General features: G+C 37.9%; 1 protein-coding gene across 1 annotated transcript in view; it reads right to left on the bottom strand.

Moving 5' to 3' along the window:
• The window catches only part of SAR1B (secretion associated Ras related GTPase 1B), a 78,416-nt gene extending 71,626 nt beyond the window's left edge, over positions 1-6,790 (bottom strand). Inside the window, exon 1 of the mRNA XM_063447475.1 lies at positions 6,683-6,790. The gene's annotated coding sequence lies outside the window, so the exon portion shown is untranslated. The remainder of the gene's footprint in view (positions 1-6,682) is intronic.
• Positions 6,791-13,951: the final 7,161 nt, after the last annotated feature.

Here is a 13,951-nt window from a genome sequence, read left to right as displayed (position 1 = left end):
CTTTTTTATTGTCTAAAAAAGTCTTGGGAATTACCTTTTTTGGATGGTTAAAAGTTAATACATTTAAAATTAGGTGCTCCTCTAAAAGTAATAAAAGGCTTCTCTGGGATTATTTTTTTGAGTTCATCATCTTTTTTAAGAACATGCTAGTGTTTATTGATTATAGATCTTATTTTATTACAATCCTGATTAGAATTGAAAACCAAGGGTAATACTTTCTCCTTTCTTCTTTCTCATATTTAAATTTTCTATATTATTTTGTAAATAACTAGGTTCTAAATTAATCACTTCATTATACGCTTTTTCTAAAACTTGCTGTGGATACTTTTTTTGTTTAAATTTATCTATAACTACCTTGGCTTGTTCCTCAAATGTTTCTTTATCAGTGCAGTTTCTCCTAATTCTTTGTAGCTGCCCCTTAGGGATATTGTTAAGCCAAGGAGTATAGTGGCGGCTATTATACAGAACACAATTATTAGCGTCCACCTTTTTAAAGAAATGTTTTGTTTTAATCTCATTATCTTCTACGTATATTTCTATATTTCTAGATCTAAATAATAATAATTTGACTTACTAAAAACACAAGTTAAGGTTATACCCCAATTATTATTATTAAGTCTTTCTAGAAACCAGGTAAGATCTTCCTCAAGTCCATCCCATATAAAAAACAAATCGTCGATGTACCTATAATATAAGACCAGGTTTGCCCCCCATTCTGGGCTCTCATATATATATATACTTATTTTCCCAGTCTGACATATACAAATTCGCATAACTGGGGGCAAACCTGGTCCCCATGGCAGTTCCTTGACACTGTAGATAAAAATTTGAATTAGCCCCTTAAGGACCAAACTTCTGGAATAAAAGGGAATCATGACATGTCACACATGTCATGTGTCCTTAAGGGGTTAAATAAAAATATGTGGAATAGAAGTATACAGAGAAGATACGTCACTTGTTATCAATATATATGAACTTTTCCACTTAATATTTTTTTAAAAATTAATCACATCTAATGTATCTTTTAAATAAAAAGGTATGATTTTGACTAAATCTTGCAACCATGTATCTACATATTTAGAAAGATTAGCCGAAAAAGAATTTATCCCCGAGACAATAGGTCTCCCGGGGGGATTCTCCTTATTCTTATGGACCTTGGGCAGGGTATAAAAGACTAGCATCCTGGGGAAATCGTTGTGTAGAAATTTATATTCATCTTCATTCAAGATGCCATCCTCCCTCCCCCTGTCCAATAGTCCATACAAGGATTTTTTTATTTCTTCTATAGGATCTTTTTCCAGAACTTTATAAACATTTATATCTTGTAACTGTCTATAACATTCTTTTATATAATTATCGGAATCCTGTATCACTATACTGCCCCCTTTATCTGCTGGCTTTATTATAATATTTTTTATTACGTCTTAGTTGTTGTAAAGCTTCTTTTTCATCTTTGTTTAAATTATTCCTTCTATTTTTAGTACTTTTCTCTAGTTTCTCAAAATCTTCTATTACTGACTTCTCAAAGATGTCAATATCACTGGTTCTAAAATTCCTAGGATAAAAACTGGATTTGTTTTTCAGAGTTGTATGCGTATTATCTATAACCTTTTCTTTGCATTTATTTAGATAAAAAAAAAACTCTTAAGTGTTAAACCTCTTGAATATTTCAACATATCCACATATGCAGAGAAGGAGTCAAATTTCCTACTAGGGGCAAATTTAAGCCCTTTATCATTATTTTTCCTTTCTTTCCGAATCTGTAATTTGACTCCTCCTCAGCATCCTCTTGGTCTCTGTTCCTCCTTCTTTTTTTGTGGTGAAAAAACTACTCTCTCTCTTCTTTTCTCTAAAAAATCATTGCATACATGTTTAGGTGTTTCTTCAGATAGGACTTCAAAACGATTTTTAGTTTCAATGTCCCTTGTATTTCGTCTTTTATCAGGGCTATGATTTCTATACTCTGTATAATTGGAGCTATTTCTTGCTTTTACCTTAGTCCATTCCCCTTGTATTTTATGTTCTGGAGTTCTCCATGTTGTTTTTTTTCTTCAAATGAGATATAATTTTTAAGAAATTTGATTTTTTTTTTTTTTTATATGACCAGAGAATGTTTAGTACTGTTCCTTTAAATGTATTTACTTATATATAAGTTTATATAGACTATGATATATTGGTATTGGCTATATAAATTTTTAAGCCAATACATTTTTAAGCCAACATTTCTATATATAAACGTTTTAATAGATGGAATTTTGAATAAAGTTGAATTTTAAAGTTTTTTTGCATATTTAAGAGGTATATTAACTCTTTAAGTGTAAATGAGTGGCTGGAAGATTGCAATAAAGACTATTGATGCTAATAATCTAAACACACCCATGGAGATGTGTATACAAGATCCAAGAGGACGAGAACGGATAGATCTGATGAAGCCGTGAACACGGCGAAACGCGTCATCACGCAAATCACGCACCACGCATCACGCACTACCAGTAACTTCTCCTCCCGGAAGTCTGGACCCGAGACAGCAGCGACAGTATCGGCTGAAAACTGAGGGACTTGTCGACACCCACTTATCGTGTACTGTATGCAGAGGAAGGTGAAGTACCTGTGCAGAGTTGGGCATTAAATATGTGAATGAAATTATTCGTCCGTGCAGTCCTTTTCCTTAAATAAATATTTGAAGAAGCTGATACAGTTAGAGCAGGCTTTTTCTGCTCTATCTTCGTGAGTGTAAACTTTTGTATTATACTATTAATTGGTTTTTTAAACAGATTTACACTATTATTGTTTTTTTATGTCTCTCCCTTTCATATGTTTACTGCCATTGGAGAGGACACATATATGTATGTATGTATATATAAGTTTTTTTAACACATTGAGTGCACTTTATATCACTTTGCACTTTATTATAATTTGCACTTGTGGCACTTTAGAAATTTGGTCTTAAAGACACAGCGCACCTTCATTCGGAGTTGTTTCATAAAATCTCAAAGGCAACAAACTGGAGTTCTAAACCTACACTTGTACTCGATGCACAGATGACACCCTTCACATTGTCGAACTTACTGGATTAAGTTCTCAGCATCCCCATCTGGTACACCACCAGGGATGGTAAGCATTCTTTGCTTTAGACACACATATTCTCACATGTTCTCAGATTTGTTAATCGTTTCTAAGGCTCTCCGGCAAGTCTTAAAATACATTTAAGCTTACCTAAGGATAATGATCTCTCCATAACAGAAATGCCAGTACAGGCGCACTATGTTTTCCTGAGGTTAATTTTCACAAAATGTTAATAGGTAATAAGATGTATATTGCATTTTGTGATGGTGTGAACAGTCCCGCTGATTGTAGATACTCCTAGGCCTACACATCAGGGGAAGGGAGAAAGAAACACCCACACGGAATTTAGTAGTTTGTTGGATGCAATTTCATAAAACGCTGTGCAACTCAGTGGGACTAATTTATATCTTCAGTCAGACTGCTGACAATCACATTTCCTATATGAATGTGTGAAGGGAAGTCCCTGGAGGAGACAGTGGCCCTTTGGTATAGAGAAAAATCGCAACAGGGTTGTGTTTGTTGTAAGATATTTCTAACATTTTGCTTTGATCCCAAACCTCTCATCACTAGTTGAATGGATGTTTCCAGCAAAAATCGACAGGGCTCTCCTAGATCTTAAATTGCACAGTAGGACAACCCTGAACCAGATTGTGTAGATTACAATCTTTATTCCATTCTACATAATCTGTATGTTAGTATGTATTACCTGTTCATACAACAAGAATTTCTGGTATTCCTGAAGCCGCACTATGTTGGCCCGATTACTTAGTCAAACTGTAGCTCAATTTATATATCCATGTCATCTGTACAGTATCAAATAAATGGCTGTGGAAATTAAATGATACTCTCCTGATCTGCGGGCCCTCAACTCAAACACCATTTCTTGGAATGCACTCACTAAACCTAAATTGAACCTGAGGGAAACACAAAAATGTGTGTTACGCAGACTTCTGAACATCATTCACAACAGGAAATACTGACCAGACAGGTATGGGAACTTAAAATGTTATAGAAAAGCTAATTGATACATGTGGTTTACCAGGACCTGCTGGGGGCCAGTACAGAGTTTATTCTCCTGCAGAGATTCCATAGAGCCTTGCAATATTCTAAGGATTATTTTATGAGAATTTAAACAAAGGTGGTAGACTTACAAGTTGAATGTTTGGTGTCACACTGAAGAAGATAGTGGTTGGAGAACAGACTTGAAGATGTGTCTTACTGAACAGTGCCCTTTCACATACCATATAGTTTACAAATGGTAACTATCAAGGTATACTTTCCCCTCTGCTTTTTGCCTTATCATTGGAGTCCCTTCGTGAAGAAGTCAGGAAAAATCATATCATTAAAGCAACACTCAAAACACCTAAAGCAATTTAGCTTGCTGAGATGCTTTATGTATGATGAGTATGTCCTATTGTTTATTGTGCATATGTCAATAGAAACAGGAACCTTTGTAAATAAATCCTGTTACACCCACTGACTGTCAGTTTGACAATTGGCATGGTTACTTCCTGTATGCTTAGCTCTGTAGAGCTAAACTCAAGAGGCAGAAATTGCACCTGCCTTGCAAATACTTCTCATTGAGCTGCATTGGGAAAATCTAGACTGAGGAAGAAGGAGAGGGCTTGTAAAGGATGCAGACACACAATTTGCATTTTTTGCAAGCTGTTTTTAGATATACCCAGCATGCAAACAAAATGCATTGTTAAATGAGTGCATGTTTTCATTGTGTGGCATAACTATTATTATTAAACAGTACGTTGTGTTGTTGTTTTTTTTTTTTTTTATAATTTATTTATTTTTAATTTAAAGGAAGTCAGCATGGACTTACTGAACACACAGTCAAAACTTATGCAGATGATATGGGTTTTTTTTTTGTGTAGCATCCTAGAAAATCACTTCCAAACTTGATATTGGACTTAAACTGGTGTGGCTTCTCTAATCTCAAACATAACACAAATAAACGTTAGCTAATTATATTTTTCAATATGAGGATGGAAAACATTTGATCTATATGGACAGGAACAGTAGACTGGAGTTACAGCAGTTCTATCTCAAGCAAATGGAAATGTCAAGATTGGAGAAGGGCTCCATTAATTCTCATAGCTGATGGGATACAACAGAATGATTCTAGTTTGAAACACTTCGATAGGAAATGACAAGCATTAAAGTCACAAGTACAGCAGTACAAGCCAACAAGATTGCGTATAAAGATAGTAACTTATCTTAGAGAAGGTTATTCATTACACGATAGGGGGTTTTACAGAGTGATTCTAAGCAACTGCAAAAACATTGTCTCATGTTTTGAATTATGTTAACATATATATTTTTATCTGTACAGTGACATATTCCCCTTTATACCTACATAGTGAATCTATTTATTATCAATTAAACATGATCCACCAGAACTGATCGACAAGAGGGAATATAGCAGAAAAAAAACAACTTTATACATGATTGCCCAGTAGGAAGCAGAAATCAAGTAGCTTAGACTAGACAAGCCTGATAAAAATTATGGACGTTTATCGGTATATGCAGTCACATATATAAAAATCGCATATAACTTGTATTATAAAGTTTACAAAAAGGGATTTGCATTTTCTTTTCTTTTTTTTAACAGAAAGGATATAGTTTTATATAGGGTATATAAAATTAGATACCCTACTATACTAAGTTAGAAAAAGGTTTCTTTTTTAGTTTTTATTCAAGTTTTTTCAAATTTTTAGCAAGCAAACAATAACAATAAAACTTAAGAAAATAGGGAAATCCATCCAAAAAAGCATAAACATATTTTCTCATAATAAAATGTACAATATTAGAATGTACATTGTAATTTAACTGTGTTTGCATGGGAATTCTCTGCAAGTATTGCTGGTTCAATTGAATTACAGGATTATTTACTAAAGGGAGAATTCAAAGTGAATTTCAAATCAAAGGCAAGAGTAGCTGATTTCAAAGCTTATGCGACTTAGGAAATTCTTCCAGTTTGGCCATTTTGGCTTTAAAAACTTTAAATTTACATTAAATTCATTTTAAATTCTCATTTTAGCGAATAACCCTGTTAGAATCAATCCACATGGTCTCCCAAGATCATAAGATATTTGACACAAATTTAGTGATCTTTTTTCATGTAAGTGTTTTTGCACCTGAATACATTATGCATTTGAAAAAGTAAGATTTCCTTATTAGCATCTTACATTGGATCTTAGATGCTACAACAGATCCCAACTAAGTTTTTTCTCAATGGCACTCTTTATGCTGTTTCAAATAAGAAGCTTCATAAATCTACACTTTACAGATTTTAAAAATATGATTTCAGATTTCATATGTAAACAGAATTCTCAAACTGTACTAACTCAACCACCAGTCAGAATCAATTGTTTCAAAATGGCTTCATATCCATAAACATATTTGAAAGTAGTAGATACAGTGGGTAGAGTTAAAAAGTCATCAAGTAAAACAGAAAGAGATTGTATAACCGCAATAAATCTTTACACTCGATCAGAATGCAATTCAAGAGAAATCAACAGGTGGATCGGAGAAAGTAATCATTAGTTTCTTCAGTCAGATGGTAAAAAAAATAGGAAATCAGAGTGGTTATTATAAATGTGGTCACCTTTGGCAGGAAAGGTCAGCTAGGGATTCGAAACGGCAGTCACCACCAGTTCCTTCGATTTAGAGACAGTCACTTGCAGTGATCCCAGGAATTCAGCAGTCTCCTCCCTTTCATTGCAACCTCTGCACTCACACAGCTGATTAGAGCTTCCGCTGTCACTCAGTGATCTGCTCACACAGCTCTTCAGACATACACCTGTCACTTATATGTATGTGGAGTCTCTCACAGACGAGTAATAAAGACATATTACAGTAAGATAGCTACTATGTTACTGTGTTGAGTAAATCTGAGAGTGTGTGATCCCTGTTACAAGTCTGCCAGGAGAATGTGGGGCTCAAACAACAGCAGGGAAGTGCTGGCAAGGGGGCAGGGGAGAAAATGTTCATGAGCAACTAGAATTTAGATGATTGTGGACTGCTGCCTACATCACAATAATAACATATAAAAAACATTTTTTTTTTTTTTTTTTACTATTATGGTTTTTGCAGTATTAGTTAAAAAAAAAAAAAAAAAAAAGATGCAATAGACACCCAGGCCATTTCATCTTATTGAAGTGGTCTGGGTGCAGTGCTCCTGCCTGTTTAACCCTTCAATGTAAATCATTGCCGTTTCAGAGAAATTGCAATGTTTACTCAGCAGGGTTAGATCGGGACTGCCACGGTTTTGGGGACTTTGCAAAGACCTCCAACTGTGTCAGTGCCTCTGGGGCAGGCAAAGGTGAGTTTAATTTATCAGATCTTGTCCCTTCCAGTCTGTCCTCATCTGCTCCTGGCTCTTCAGCAAGAGGCAGAGTACAGCATTGAAGTCTAAGGAGGATCCCTTGAGATCCCATATAGATCGATGGAGGATCCCATAGATAGAGCCAATTTCCTGCTTGAGTCACTAGGACTGACACTTCTAGGTGACACTAACTACAGCCTGTGCCCCGAAGTGTAGGGCGTAGGAAAATTACTGAGACAAAGTAGTCCCTAATAGTCAGTGAAATTCCAACACAGTCAATATAAGTATTTCATAAAGATTTCATCTTTATGAAATACACATTTTGCAGAGGGTTGACAGTGCCTCTTTAAGTCCACCTCTAGTGTTCTATATTTCGGACAGCTGCTAGAGGCGCTTCCTGATGCTTAATAGTGTTTTATTACATGAAATTACATTGGATCTCCTCACACTTTACATGAGGACATCGAACGTCTTCAAATACCCCACAGTTCCCCATCGCTGTGACATCGCAAGAGGAGGAGAGCTAATTAGTAACCCATTATTCACCAACAGGAACGGACAGACCTTGAAAAATACAGATTTTTATTCCTAATGCTATAGTGTACCTTTAAGAAAGAAAGTGTAGTATGATAGGATAATGTACTGGTTTGCTCTCGATTATGGCTATTTGTTTGAAATTGCCCCTAGGCATGGAAATCGCATATATTTTTTTTAAAAGAGCCCTTAACGAAACATTTCAAACACCATAACTACTACAACCCTCTGTAGTGGTTACTTTTCCAGGAGTGCCCTGGCACCCCCTTCCTCCCATTGTACGAAATCAAACCGTTTTTGAGTGTTTTAAGTGCTAATTCGGTCCAAGTTAAACTATATCTAAAGATTCAGTTGAGTATTTCCATAATTCAGTTCTGAACATCAGCCATTCAGCTGGAGCAGGACAGGTTAAAATCCAGTCTTCTCGTAAATTGGTGGTGCTATTGCAAGTTTTTGTAATAAATCGGATTTTAAGAGAAATTGGCACTTTAGTAATCCCTTAGTAAGATGACCTGACTGTCAAGCAGACAGCCAGTCGATTTCCTTCTTCACTCACTACAGTTTAAAGTGGAAGCAAGTCCTTCTCAAGAGACACATTGGTTTCAACGCTTCTCTATTGTTTTGTTTTAATGCTTCTCTATGATATAATTTTGAGTAAATACATAAAGCAACACAATTCTGACCATCTTTTAGCAATAAGTGTATGAAAAGTTGCACATTTTCATGTATTTCTATAAAAAGGTTACCTTTAACCTCTTTGTTACTGAGCCTGTTCGGTGCTCTGTCTCTCTCCAGCATTGAGTTTCTCTTTTGCTTTCTTCAATATCCCCACAAAACATACATGCAATCCTAGCACTATTTAAAAAAACAACAACACTAAAGCGTTAGGAATGCATACCTGTATTTCTAACGTTTTAGTGTCCCTGTCCCCAGTTATAGAGGTCACTATCCCCTCACCTCCTGTGTCCCATAAAAATTAAGTTTATTACTTACATTTTACCAGTGCAGTGACTTTCTTGGCGCTGCTGACCTGTCCTCCATCAACATCATTCAGAAATTTAGGGAGGCTACGGGAGGAGGGGGGTTCATAGTGTTTTTAACACTATAAGATCAGGGATATATGGTCTTGACCCTATAGTGTTCCTTTAAAATGACAGGACCACTGTACACAGGCCACTTCATTGTTATGCCAAATAAATATTTTTTTATAAAACATAGCAAGTAACAATGCATTTATCAATCATTTTGAAAGTACACAAAACATAAATTGTATGGTTTTGTGACTGAAAACTTTTCACCTAAAACAAACAAAGAATTATATATTTTTGTTGTATTATATGTAGGAATTCAAAATTGAGATAGCGGGGGCGGAGCCAGCTGCCTAAGCGAACGGATGCGTCCTGCGGTAGCTCTGGCTACACAAACAGCCAAAAGAGACAAAAAACCTAGCTTTGACCCGAAAATCCTGCCCAAAGACGGGCTACAGCTTGCAACCACGATGGGGCGCAAGTCGAAAAAATACCGGGCAGACAAGCCCCTGACAACTGCCGATATCGGCGATCTCCTCTGGAGGCCCCAGAGCTCCATGAGGCCTGACATGGCGCCTCTCACAGATGGGCCGTCGTGCTCATCCAGCGAAACTTCCCTCACCGATCTGAAAGACCTGGAGAACACCCTAAAGGCCCTCCTGGACGAACTACGACGTAACATCGCCACAGACATCTCCGCGTTTCGGGATGAAATCAGAGGAGTCTCGGCCCGTCTCCATAACACGGAGGTAACTACAGCAGGCCACGAGACTTACAGCACTTGAGTGTGAGCAAGCAAAGATACAACACCGCATGGCCGCAGCAGAAGACCGGAGGCGGTGGAAGAATGTAAAGATCCGCGGCCTACCTGATACAGTCACCACAGCGTAAATACCTCACCTAATCCGGAGGCTCCTGACCCAATTATTCTCAGCCAAACAAGTCAAAATAATGCAACTAGACGGCAGCTACAGACTCCCAGCACCACCTGCAAGTGCTACAGGAGGGCATAGGGACGTCATAATCTGCTTCAGAAATGGTCCTGACAAACAGGCGTTCATGGCAGCCACTCGTAACAAATCGCCCTACACCTTTGAGGAACACCAACTGACTTTCTTCCCGGACCTCTCTAGAGCGACCTTAGATTGGAGAAGGTCCCTGAGACCCCTAACAGCAGTGCTTACAAAATTCCAGGTGCCTTATAGATGGGGAACACCAAGGAGCCTTCTGATTGCCCAAGAATCCGGGACACTGAAAGTGCTGGAGGCTGAAGACATACCCAGCACTCTACAGAAACTCAGGCTACCAACCACCCCAGAGAGATCGCCGACCTCAGCTCCGGTCACACAGCCGAGCACCTGGGACACCTCGAAGGTCCGCCCGTTTGTTCCTGTTGCTCTGCAGGGTGATCCTGCCACAACTGCTGTGCCCTGAACGGCCACGAACTGCAACCAGTGACTATTCCTTATATTTGTTATTGCTTGTTATGTGGTTTACACTACTTTCACTCTTTCTGTTTTTTTATTTTTGATGTTTGTTCTACACATTGATGCAACTAACATACTCCCAGGGACACATCCCCTTACCTTCAGATACACGCTGGAAAAGGGAGTACACTCCCTCTATCACCCCCTCACTCAGCTGCCTCTCTTGCAGCAGCACTAATATATGACCGATGTGGGTGCCACCCTCTTGCCACTCAATTGATATGCAAGTATACTCTCATGCACCGCAAGAGGATCGAGACCCGCGACACCCCCTAACTACTAGTCACACCTCACCCTACACTACACAGGGATCGCGAGTTCAGTCTCCACTACTCGCTGACTTCTTACTATTATTTTTTTCTGTTATTAAACCCTCATCCACTAGTGTACACAACTGTCCACAGATAGGATTTCGCTATACATCGAACATCCCAGCTGAGCACTCTCACTCCCGAACACCATAGTGGATCAACCTGCAGATAACGATATCACAATATAAAAATAAAATTGTGCCAATGTCTGCTACAGTATGCCACACTAATGTTATGATATGATAGTAGCTGAGGAAGCTCATACAAGAGTGAAATGCGTTTAGCTGGAGTTTGGACTTTTATACTTGGACTTTCTACCATTTAGCTTATATGCTTTTGAGAAGTCTTAATATTGTTTTTATTATTTTTTATCTCTACAATAAATCGTTATTTTTTTATATCAGTCCATATAGTCCTTTCTAGCCTCCAGGAACACTATGTGGGGAATGCTATCCCAATAAATTAGCATATTGCCAACAAACCTCAGAGCCAGGAATTCAAGGCTCTGTCTAAGGTGAGCATAACCATTACTATCTCACTATTTTGTATACACTATCTGTACAATACCACCTATGAGGTTCTCTCTCTCTGCTTGTTCCATATCTTCGGGAGAACATCGTTTGGGATAAAGGGGTGTGTTGCTGCCTCAAGAGCAAAAAGGAGTCACTTACGGAGCCAATAGCTTATAGGCTCCAACCCACGTGAGTGGTTTCAACCAATTGCTACTATTATTCATTTTTTATTTTTGTAAACCATCTGCACTATATTCTCTCTTTTTGTTGTTTTACTTTGTATGTACATTTGGACACATTGTATCACTATGTTGGAGGGGTGAGTATACCCCCTCATTATTTATATTAATATTCATTATAGCGCTCCACTCGCTGGTATATTGTTTATACCTTTTTATTCTTATATTTTGCACTTTATTGTGGATTAAGGTATTCCACTTTTTGTGTTGAGCTGCTTTTATTCAGGCACTTTAGTATATCACTCACTATCTCAGTAAGGGATAGTTATTGTTTTCACTGTAATAGGACTGTCCGGCAATAACCACCTGGGGTTGCCCTAGGAACCCAGTTGCTGGGACAAACTATAGACAGATGCCCTTAGGCATAGGGCAAGCTCTTCAGACATTCTGGACTCCAGGACACACTCACAGCATATCTAACCCGTACATTTCTGAAGAAAAAAAACTGTATATATTAAATTTATGTAAGACCTAAATAGCATTTTGTAATATTGGACACATATTTATGCAAATAGGCACAAAATGTTTTAGAAATGTGTTTCTGTAGATTAGGTAATTTCGAGCAATACAAAATATTTGTATATATACACACATAGTCAGCTTTTTGTAGCAGTAAAGGTAAATCACAAGGCCTTTGCACAATCTGACTCATGATGGTGTGAGTATTTTTATCAGCAGAGTACAAAGTTCTATACACGCTGCTATCTGATGCAGCAAACAGAGTCAAAGGCTGGATGCTTTATTCATATCAAAGGTGAAATTGCGTCATACAAAAAAAGACTCATGCAAGCTTTAATTTTGTAACTTTGTTGCTGAGCTAAAGTGATAAAAACAGACCAGACTAAAATATGAGTAAATTGAGACCAATAATAAAATGAAGGAAGTAAACAAATTGCCAGACAATGCAATACATTTTAAAACGGACTTGACCGCTAAGAAGCAGTTACACAGAAAACTAAACAAATTCAGTGCGTTATATTAAAGAGGCAGTGTAAGTGCTAAAATTTTGGCTAAACCACGCCTCTAGCAGGTGTCAAACTGACGGTCCCTAGAGGATATTCCTCACAAAGACCTTCGACAATCAAAACTTTTCACAAAGCTTTAACAGTGTGCCACGTCATCATGCTGGATGTGTTGATGCCGAACTATGTTAAAGGAACACCCCAGACACTAAAGCACGTGTGTTTTTTGTTTTTAATGTGTTTTAAATGCTTTTCTGCCACTTATTGAACAGTATATAAAAGTACTTATATCAATAGAAATCTGCACTTTTATAATTGGAAAGCCATGTAGATTTTCTTAGCTTCAGTTTTCATTCTCATTGAGAAGAATTAGAAAAAGGATATTGCATGTGCACGCTTGCAGTTACAACTCTGATTGGAGTATTCACCAGTGCACACAAAAAATCTGTGCCTGGTATAAAAGGGGGGGGGGAGGCATCCAATTATCTGAGCACCACGATTGACACATGTGCCATAGGTCTCATGAAATAGCGCTGGATTGGACCGAGATCACCAGCATTTGTGATCTCAGAAGAAGAGGAGAGGCTGCAAGGACATATTCACTGGATAACAGGTAAGCGTAATAGCATTTTCTACTTTTTTATTTAAAATAGGAAGTCCCCAGACATCTAAAGGAACAAATGAACAAACATGAAAACGGTACTACCACTATATGTGAGCAAAAAATGAAACTTTATTTTTAAAGTTAGTGTTCCATTAACTAAGGTTTCAATGTGCACACTGGATGCCACACATTGATTTCTGAAACAGGGCAGAGGCATAGTGAAGTGGGGCAAAAGAAGGCAACTACCACCATGCACCGGTCTGCCAAAACGTATTGTCTCTGATGCCAGCATACTGGCCTGGTATAGTGCTATGAAGACCTCGGGGGTTTGCACCTCCAGCAGATTCAGACTGTGGGAATCGGCCCCTGTACTAGATCAGAGCATTGCCACAGGTTATCACGGTAACGCTGTGATTTCTGATTGAGAGAGTCCTAAATGCGCCCACCACACCAACAGGAATCAACTTTCTCCCCTCCCTGGCCAAGGTAAGTAACAAGAAGGGGGGAATAAACTTTAGTTGTTGTTTTTTAAAAATATATATATATTTTGAACCCCTATCAGCTCACAGTTTTTCATAATTCTGCCTCTATCCCCCACACAAATATGCACATATATCCCCCATAATACAGCCCCTTTCCCCCAAATTAAAATGACACCATTATTTTTGCAATATGCCCTAATTTTTTTTAACCCTATACCCACCTAAACTAAAACCCGAATCCCCCACATCAGGGCCGGACTGGGATAAAAATTCGGCCCGGGCATTTTTTTATCACAGCGGCCCACTAAGAAGGGGCGGTGCAGAGAGGGTGTGTTTTGTCGTCACTAACGACAAACACGCCCCCTTCTCAAAGTGCAGGCCAGGGCAGAG

Source organism: Pelobates fuscus, chromosome 3, assembly GCF_036172605.1.
Source record: "Pelobates fuscus isolate aPelFus1 chromosome 3, aPelFus1.pri, whole genome shotgun sequence".
NCBI classification, from domain to species: domain Eukaryota; kingdom Metazoa; phylum Chordata; class Amphibia; order Anura; family Pelobatidae; genus Pelobates; species Pelobates fuscus.
Note: the sequence above shows the minus strand (reverse complement) of the source record. Positions and strands in the feature narration are given on the sequence as shown.